General features: G+C 55.2%; 3 non-coding genes across 3 annotated transcripts in view; all 3 read right to left on the bottom strand.

Moving 5' to 3' along the window:
- Nucleotides 1–1,483, bottom strand: part of LOC126323796 (large subunit ribosomal RNA) — a 4,222-nt gene extending 2,739 nt beyond the window's left edge. Inside the window, exon 1 of the ribosomal RNA XR_007559665.1 lies at nt 1–1,483. This exon is cut by the window's left edge and continues 2,739 nt beyond it. This is a non-coding gene — a ribosomal RNA (large subunit ribosomal RNA).
- A 188-nt stretch (nt 1,484–1,671) lies between these two features.
- Nucleotides 1,672–1,826, bottom strand: LOC126323799 (5.8S ribosomal RNA). The gene has a single exon (XR_007559667.1). It is a non-coding gene; the product is annotated as a 5.8S ribosomal RNA (ribosomal RNA).
- Nucleotides 1,827–2,192: 366 nt separating this feature from the next.
- LOC126323795 (small subunit ribosomal RNA) lies at nt 2,193–4,090 on the bottom strand. Its single transcript, XR_007559664.1, has one exon. It is a non-coding gene; the product is annotated as a small subunit ribosomal RNA (ribosomal RNA).
- Nucleotides 4,091–7,500: the final 3,410 nt, after the last annotated feature.

Genomic DNA, 7,500 nt, shown 5'->3' with positions numbered 1-7,500 from the left:
CGCCAGTTCTGCTTACCAAAAGTGGCCCACTTGGCACTCCGATCCGAGTCGTTTGCTCGCGGCTTCAGCATATCAAGCAAGCCGGAGATCTCACCCATTTAAAGTTTGAGAATAGGTTGAGGTCGTTTCGGCCCCAAGGCCTCTAATCATTCGCTTTACCGGATGAGACTCGTACGAGCACCAGCTATCCTGAGGGAAACTTCGGAGGGAACCAGCTACTAGATGGTTCGATTAGTCTTTCGCCCCTATACCCAGCTCCGACGATCGATTTGCACGTCAGAATCGCTACGGACCTCCATCAGGGTTTCCCCTGACTTCGTCCTGGCCAGGCATAGTTCACCATCTTTCGGGTCCCAACGTGTACGCTCTAGGTGCGCCTCACCTCGCAATGAGGACGAGACGCCCCGGGAGTGCGGAGGCCGCCGCCCCGTGAAGGGCGGGGAAGCCCCATCCTCCCTCGGCCCGCGCAAGGCGAGACCTTCACTTTCATTACGCCTTTAGGTTTCGTACAGCCCAATGACTCGCGCACATGTTAGACTCCTTGGTCCGTGTTTCAAGACGGGTCGTGAAATTGTCCAAAGCTGAAGCGCCGCTGACGGGAGCGATTATTCCGCCCGAGAGCATCCCGAGCCAACAGCGGCGCGGGTCCGGGGCCGGGCCAGGTAGGTCCGTCATCCGGGAAGAACCGCGCGCGCTTGCCGGGAGCCCGAGCGCCCAAAGGGGCGAATCGACTCCTCCAGATATACCGCCGAGCAGCCAGCCAGGACACCGGGGCTCTGCCCAACAGACGCGAACCGAGGCCCGCGGAAGGACAGGCTGCGCACCCGGGCCGTAGGCCGGCACCCAGCGGGTCGCGACGTCCTACTAGGGGAGAAGTGCGGCCCACCGCACACCGGAACGGCCCCACCCCGCGGCGAGTGGAAAGGCAACCGGACACGACCCCGCCGCGGATTGCTCCGCGCGGGCGGCCGGCCCCATCTGCCGAGGGCGGGGGCCAGTGGCCGGATGGGCGTGAATCTCACCCGTTCGACCTTTCGGACTTCTCACGTTTACCCCAGAACGGTTTCACGTACTTTTGAACTCTCTCTTCAAAGTTCTTTTCAACTTTCCCTCACGGTACTTGTTCGCTATCGGTCTCGTGGTCATATTTAGTCTCAGATGGAGTTTACCACCCACTTGGAGCTGCACTCTCAAGCAACCCGACTCGAAGGAGAGGTCCCGCCGACGCTCGCACCGGCCGCTACGGGCCTGGCACCCTCTACGGGCCGTGGCCTCATTCAAGTTGGACTTGGGCTCGGCGCGAGGCGTCGGGGTAGTGGACCCTCCCAAACACCACATGCCACGACAGGCGGCAGCCTGCGGGGTTCGGTGCTGGACTCTTCCCTGTTCGCTCGCCGCTACTGGGGGAATCCTTGTTAGTTTCTTTTCCTCCGCTTAGTAATATGCTTAAATTCAGCGGGTAGTCTCGCCTGCTCTGAGGTCGTTGTACGAGGTGTCGCACGCCACACCGCCAGCCGGCTGTGCACGCTACCGAGAAAGTACCGGTATGCGAACCGCCAGGCGACGGGCGCGCATCGCACGTTTAAGGAGACGCGGCCGGCCACACAGGCGACCACGACACTCCCACGTCTCCGAAGCGGGACAAACGCCGCGCGCTTCAGTATACGTAGCCGACCCTCAGCCAGACGTGGCCCGGGAACGGAATCCATGGACCGCAATGTGCGTTCGAAACGTCGATGTTCATGTGTCCTGCAGTTCACATGTCGACGCGCAATTTGCTGCGTTCTTCATCGACCCACGAGCCGAGTGATCCACCGTCCTGGGTGATCTTTTCCTTTTCAGTCTCCCACTGTCTCTTTCAAGACAGTAGCATTTGCGGGACTGAGGCGTCTGACGGCCCCTGTTCCACTATTTTTTTTGTGTCCAACGGCCTCACAGCCGATGGGCGTCGTACGGCTCCACACCGGAGCGGACAGGCACTCGGGCGAACGTCATTCAAAACCGGCGCCAGGCGCCAGGTACCGCAGGCCAGCCGCTCCAGAGCTTCAGCGCTCGTACACACACAACAACAACAACACTTCCGCTAGTTTTGAGAGGCACGCGTGGTTCCGCACGCGGCGCACGGCCACTGCCGTACAGGTAGCGTGTTGCGCGACACGACACGCACATCGAAAGACATGCAGTCTAGTCGGTAATGATCCTTCCGCAGGTTCACCTACGGAAACCTTGTTACGACTTTTACTTCCTCTAAATGATCAAGTTTGGTCATCTTTCCGGTAGCATCGGCAACGACAGAGTCGATGCCGCGTACCAGTCCGAAGACATCAGTCACGCGATGTATTCAATCGGTAGTAGCGACGGGCGGTGTGTACAAAGGGCAGGGACGTAATCAACGCGAGCTTATGACTCGCGCTTACTGGGAATTCCTCGTTCATGGGGAACAATTGCAAGCCCCAATCCCTAGCACGAAGGAGGTTCAGCGGGTTACCCCGACCTTTCGGCCTAGGAAGACACGCTGATTCCTTCAGTGTAGCGCGCGTGCGGCCCAGAACATCTAAGGGCATCACAGACCTGTTATTGCTCAATCTCGTGCGGCTAGAAGCCGCCTGTCCCTCTAAGAAGAAAAGTAATCGCTGACAGCACGAAGGATGTCACGCGACTAGTTAGCAGGCTAGAGTCTCGTTCGTTATCGGAATTAACCAGACAAATCGCTCCACCAACTAAGAACGGCCATGCACCACCACCCACCGAATCAAGAAAGAGCTATCAATCTGTCAATCCTTCCGGTGTCCGGGCCTGGTGAGGTTTCCCGTGTTGAGTCAAATTAAGCCGCAGGCTCCACTCCTGGTGGTGCCCTTCCGTCAATTCCTTTAAGTTTCAGCTTTGCAACCATACTTCCCCCGGAACCCAAAAGCTTTGGTTTCCCGGAGGCTGCCCGCCGAGTCATCGGAGGAACTGCGGCGGATCGCTGGCTGGCATCGTTTATGGTTAGAACTAGGGCGGTATCTGATCGCCTTCGAACCTCTAACTTTCGTTCTTGATTAATGAAAACATACTTGGCAAATGCTTTCGCTTCTGTTCGTCTTGCGACGATCCAAGAATTTCACCTCTAACGTCGCAATACGAATGCCCCCGCCTGTCCCTATTAATCATTACCTCGGGTTCCGAAAACCAACAAAATAGAACCGAGGTCCTATTCCATTATTCCATGCACACAGTATTCAGGCGGGCTTGCCTGCTTTAAGCACTCTAATTTGTTCAAAGTAAACGTGCCGGCCCACCGAGACACTCAACAAAGAGCACCCTGGTAGGATTTAAACGGGGTCCGCCTCGGGACGCGAAAGCACCCCTTCGGCTCGCCCCACCGGCAGGACGTCCCACGATACATGCCAGTTAAACACCGACGGGCGGTGAACCAACAGCGTGGGACACAAATCCAACTACGAGCTTTTTAACCGCAACAACTTTAATATACGCTATTGGAGCTGGAATTACCGCGGCTGCTGGCACCAGACTTGCCCTCCAATAGATACTCGTTAAAGGATTTAAAGTGTACTCATTCCGATTACGGGGCCTCGGATGAGTCCCGTATCGTTATTTTTCGTCACTACCTCCCCGTGCCGGGAGTGGGTAATTTGCGCGCCTGCTGCCTTCCTTGGATGTGGTAGCCGTTTCTCAGGCTCCCTCTCCGGAATCGAACCCTGATTCCCCGTTACCCGTTACAACCATGGTAGGCGCAGAACCTACCATCGACAGTTGATAAGGCAGACATTTGAAAGATGCGTCGCCGGTACGAGGACCGTGCGATCAGCCCAAAGTTATTCAGAGTCACCAAGGCAAACGGACCAGACAAGCCAATCCGATTGGTTTTGATCTAATAAAAGCGTCCCTTCCATCTCTGGTCGGGACTCTGTTTGCATGTATTAGCTCTAGAATTACCACAGTTATCCAAGTAACGTGGGTACGATCTAAGGAACCATAACTGATTTAATGAGCCATTCGCGGTTTCACCTTAATGCGGCTTGTACTGAGACATGCATGGCTTAATCTTTGAGACAAGCATATGACTACTGGCAGGATCAACCAGGGAGCTGCGTCAACTAGAGCTGAGCAGCCGGCCGCCCGGGAGTGTGTCCCGGGGGCCCGCGCGAACACGCAAGCGTCCGCTCAATTATTCTGCAAACAGGAGGAGGCCGAGCTCCCCTGCACGATACACCTCGAAACCCTCTCAGGTCCCGGCGGCGCGCAGCGCCGTCCTAGGTACTTGGTCGGTTTCGAGAGAGGCGCAATCGCCCGGAGTTAGGCGAGTAGACGGTTTTAGTGAGAACACCCTTGCTCCCAACTGAGCTTGCCGCTGCCGACAGAGGCCCGGGAGCGTGCTGTCGTGGCATTGCCGGCGGGAGACAACACGCGCCACCTATGGTGACCGGCAGCTCCAACGCCAGCGCCACACAAGGGCAAAGCCCCACTTGGGTGCAGAAGCGAACTCTCCCAGCACAGCGCACGCGCCAACACGTCCGCACAACTGCGATACAAACCACCTGCGAGAACCGCTGGGGCGACCGAGCAGCAGACGGCGTCGCGGCGCCGAGTGCCAGGCGGCGGCGCATCCTCAACGCACACAGTCCTCAATCAGACCAGCACACTGCAGATGTCCACCGCGCTTCGCACCGGGCTCGGCTGAACCAACTTTGGCCGCCAGGCGCCGCGTGCAGGGTGCGCCGCAGCGTAGCTGCGCCGCCTGCCGGGCCCGTCGGCTGGCGCTCCTGCCACTCGGCGCCCCCCACCAGCCGCCTGTTGCGCGTGCGCCCACGCAGCGCGCGGCCAACACGCCGGGCGGCCCCCCTTCACCGGCCGGGAACAGTCCCACCAAGCCACCGCCGCGTATCGCTTCATACCCACATGGGCCTAGTCACGTGTGTGGATGTGGCGGGTACCGCTGAAACAACCGGTTAATAGCTGTACCGATCGTCGCCATCACAGATTCACCTCCAGCGTGAACAACCGCTCAACAACGGATTTCCAGTTCATTTGCGTATCTTGGGCAGTAAACGTAGATGTCCACCTACATTTGCGAATTCAACAATTCTTGCATGCCAGGATGTCATGTGTCACGACACGCTACATCAGACCACATACACACTGCGACATGTGCAGAAGAGAACACGTGGAAGGTGGCCCGCGCACGTATGCGATGTCCCTTCCGCGATCCACTGTCAACCGGCATCTGCGGCATGTCCCAGATATGGAACGCGGTCCACCAGGGTAGCACTTTGTGTGAGGCAATACGACAAAGTCGGAATACACGCGTCACTACATCAGACGGCTCACGCTGACCTGACCTGACCTGACTCACCGCACCACCACCCCCAGCGACCCAGGGTGACATACAATGCGTTCGTACGTTCCTCCCACACGCCTCTACGGCGTACCACAGTGCAACCTAGCTGTTATTGGGAGACGAGACAAGTAGCATCGAGCACATCATATGGAAATTGAGATTCGACACCGTTGGGCACAGCCAGCGTACGGTCACACGTATCACACTACTTCACTCTGTACGTAACGACCGATGATCGGTACAGCGTGTGGGTTACGCGTACGACATCAGCGGACAATGGACACAGACCATACCACGACGTACACTGAGGGCGTCGACATCTGAATGCAACTGAACAGCTGCGAGGCTCATTTAACACTCAAACGCCAGACCGACCAGCTTGAGAGGACAGAGACACAAAGAGGGGGACAGAGGGAGGGGGGGGGGGGCGATATAGTCCTATTGCAGTACAATTGACAGTGGATAGCGGGAATATGTGGAAAGTAAGCAACACTCGCAAGACATCTACATGAGGATAACAACGACACCAGAGATTCCGAGCAGTGAACTATGTTAGGCAAAGGGACAACGTGGGTTAGGTTAAGGGACAACGTGGGTTAGGTTAAGGGACAACGTGGGTTAGGTTAAGGGACAACGTGGGTTAGGTTAAGGGACAACGTGGGTTAGGTTAAGGGACAACGTGGGTTAGGTTAAGGGACAACGTGGGTTAGGTTAAGGGACAACGTGGGTTAGGTTAAGGGACAACGTGGGTTAGGTTAAGGGACAACGTGGGTTAGGTTAAGGGACAACGTGGGTTAGGTTAAGGGACAACGTGGGTTAGGTTAAGGGACAACGTGGGTTAGGTTAAGGGACAACGTGGGTTAGGTTAAGGGACAACGTGGGTTAGGTTAAGGGACAACGTGGGTTAGGTTAAGGGACAACGTGGGTTAGGTTAAGGGACAACGTGGGTTAGGTTAAGGGACAACGTGGGTTAGGTTAAGGGACAACGTGGGTTAGGTTAAGGGACAACGTGGGTTAGGTTAAGGGACAACGTGGGTTAGGTTAAGGGACAACGTGGGTTAGGTTAAGGGACAACGTGGGTTAGGTTAAGGGACAACGTGGGTTAGGTTAAGGGACAACGTGGGTTAGGTTAAGGGACAACGTGGGTTAGGTTAAGGGACAACGTGGGTTAGGTTAAGGGACAACGTGGGTTAGGTTAAGGGACAACGTGGGTTAGGTTAAGGGACAACGTGGGTTAGGTTAAGGGACAACGTGGGTTAGGTTAAGGGACAACGTGGGTTAGGTTAAGGGACAACGTGGGTTAGGTTAAGGGACAACGTGGGTTAGGTTAAGGGACAACGTGGGTTAGGTTAAGGGACAACGTGGGTTAGGTTAAGGGACAACGTGGGTTAGGTTAAGGGACAACGTGGGTTAGGTTAAGGGACAACGTGGGTTAGGTTAAGGGACAACGTGGGTTAGGTTAAGGGACAACGTGGGTTAGGTTAAGGGACAACGTGGGTTAGGTTAAGGGACAACGTGGGTTAGGTTAAGGGACAACGTGGGTTAGGTTAAGGGACAACGTGGGTTAGGTTAAGGGACAACGTGGGTTAGGTTAAGGGACAACGTGGGTTAGGTTAAGGGACAACGTGGGTTAGGTTAAGGGACAACTTGAGTTAGGTTAAGGGACAACTTGAGTTAGGTTAAGGGACAACTTGAGTTAGGTTAAGGGACAACTTGAGTTAGGTTAAGGGACAACTTGAGTTAGGTTAAGGGACAACTTGAGTTAGGTAAGGGACAACTTGAGTTAGGTTAAGGGACAACTTGAGTTAGGTTAAGGGACAACTTGAGTTAGGTTAAGGGACAACTTGAGTTAGGTTAAGGGACAACTTGAGTTAGGTTAAGGGACAACTTGAGTTAGGTTAAGGGACAACTTGAGTTAGGTTAAGGGACAACTTGAGTTAGGTTAAGGGACAACTTGAGTTAGGTTAAGGGACAACTTGAGTTAGGTTAAGGGACAACTTGAGTTAGGTTAAGGGACAACTTGAGTTAGGTTAAGGGACAACTTGAGTTAGGTTAAGGGACAACTTGAGTTAGGTTAAGGGACAACTTGAGTTAGGTTAAGGGACAACTTGAGTTAGGTTAAGGGACAACTTGAGTTAGGTTAAGGGACAACTTGAGTT

The sequence above is a fragment of the Schistocerca gregaria genome, unplaced genomic scaffold, assembly GCF_023897955.1.
Source record: "Schistocerca gregaria isolate iqSchGreg1 unplaced genomic scaffold, iqSchGreg1.2 ptg000868l, whole genome shotgun sequence".
NCBI lineage: Eukaryota > Metazoa > Arthropoda > Insecta > Orthoptera > Acrididae > Schistocerca > Schistocerca gregaria.
The sequence above is the reverse complement of the archived record's forward strand: the minus strand, read 5'-3'. Positions and strand labels throughout refer to the sequence as shown.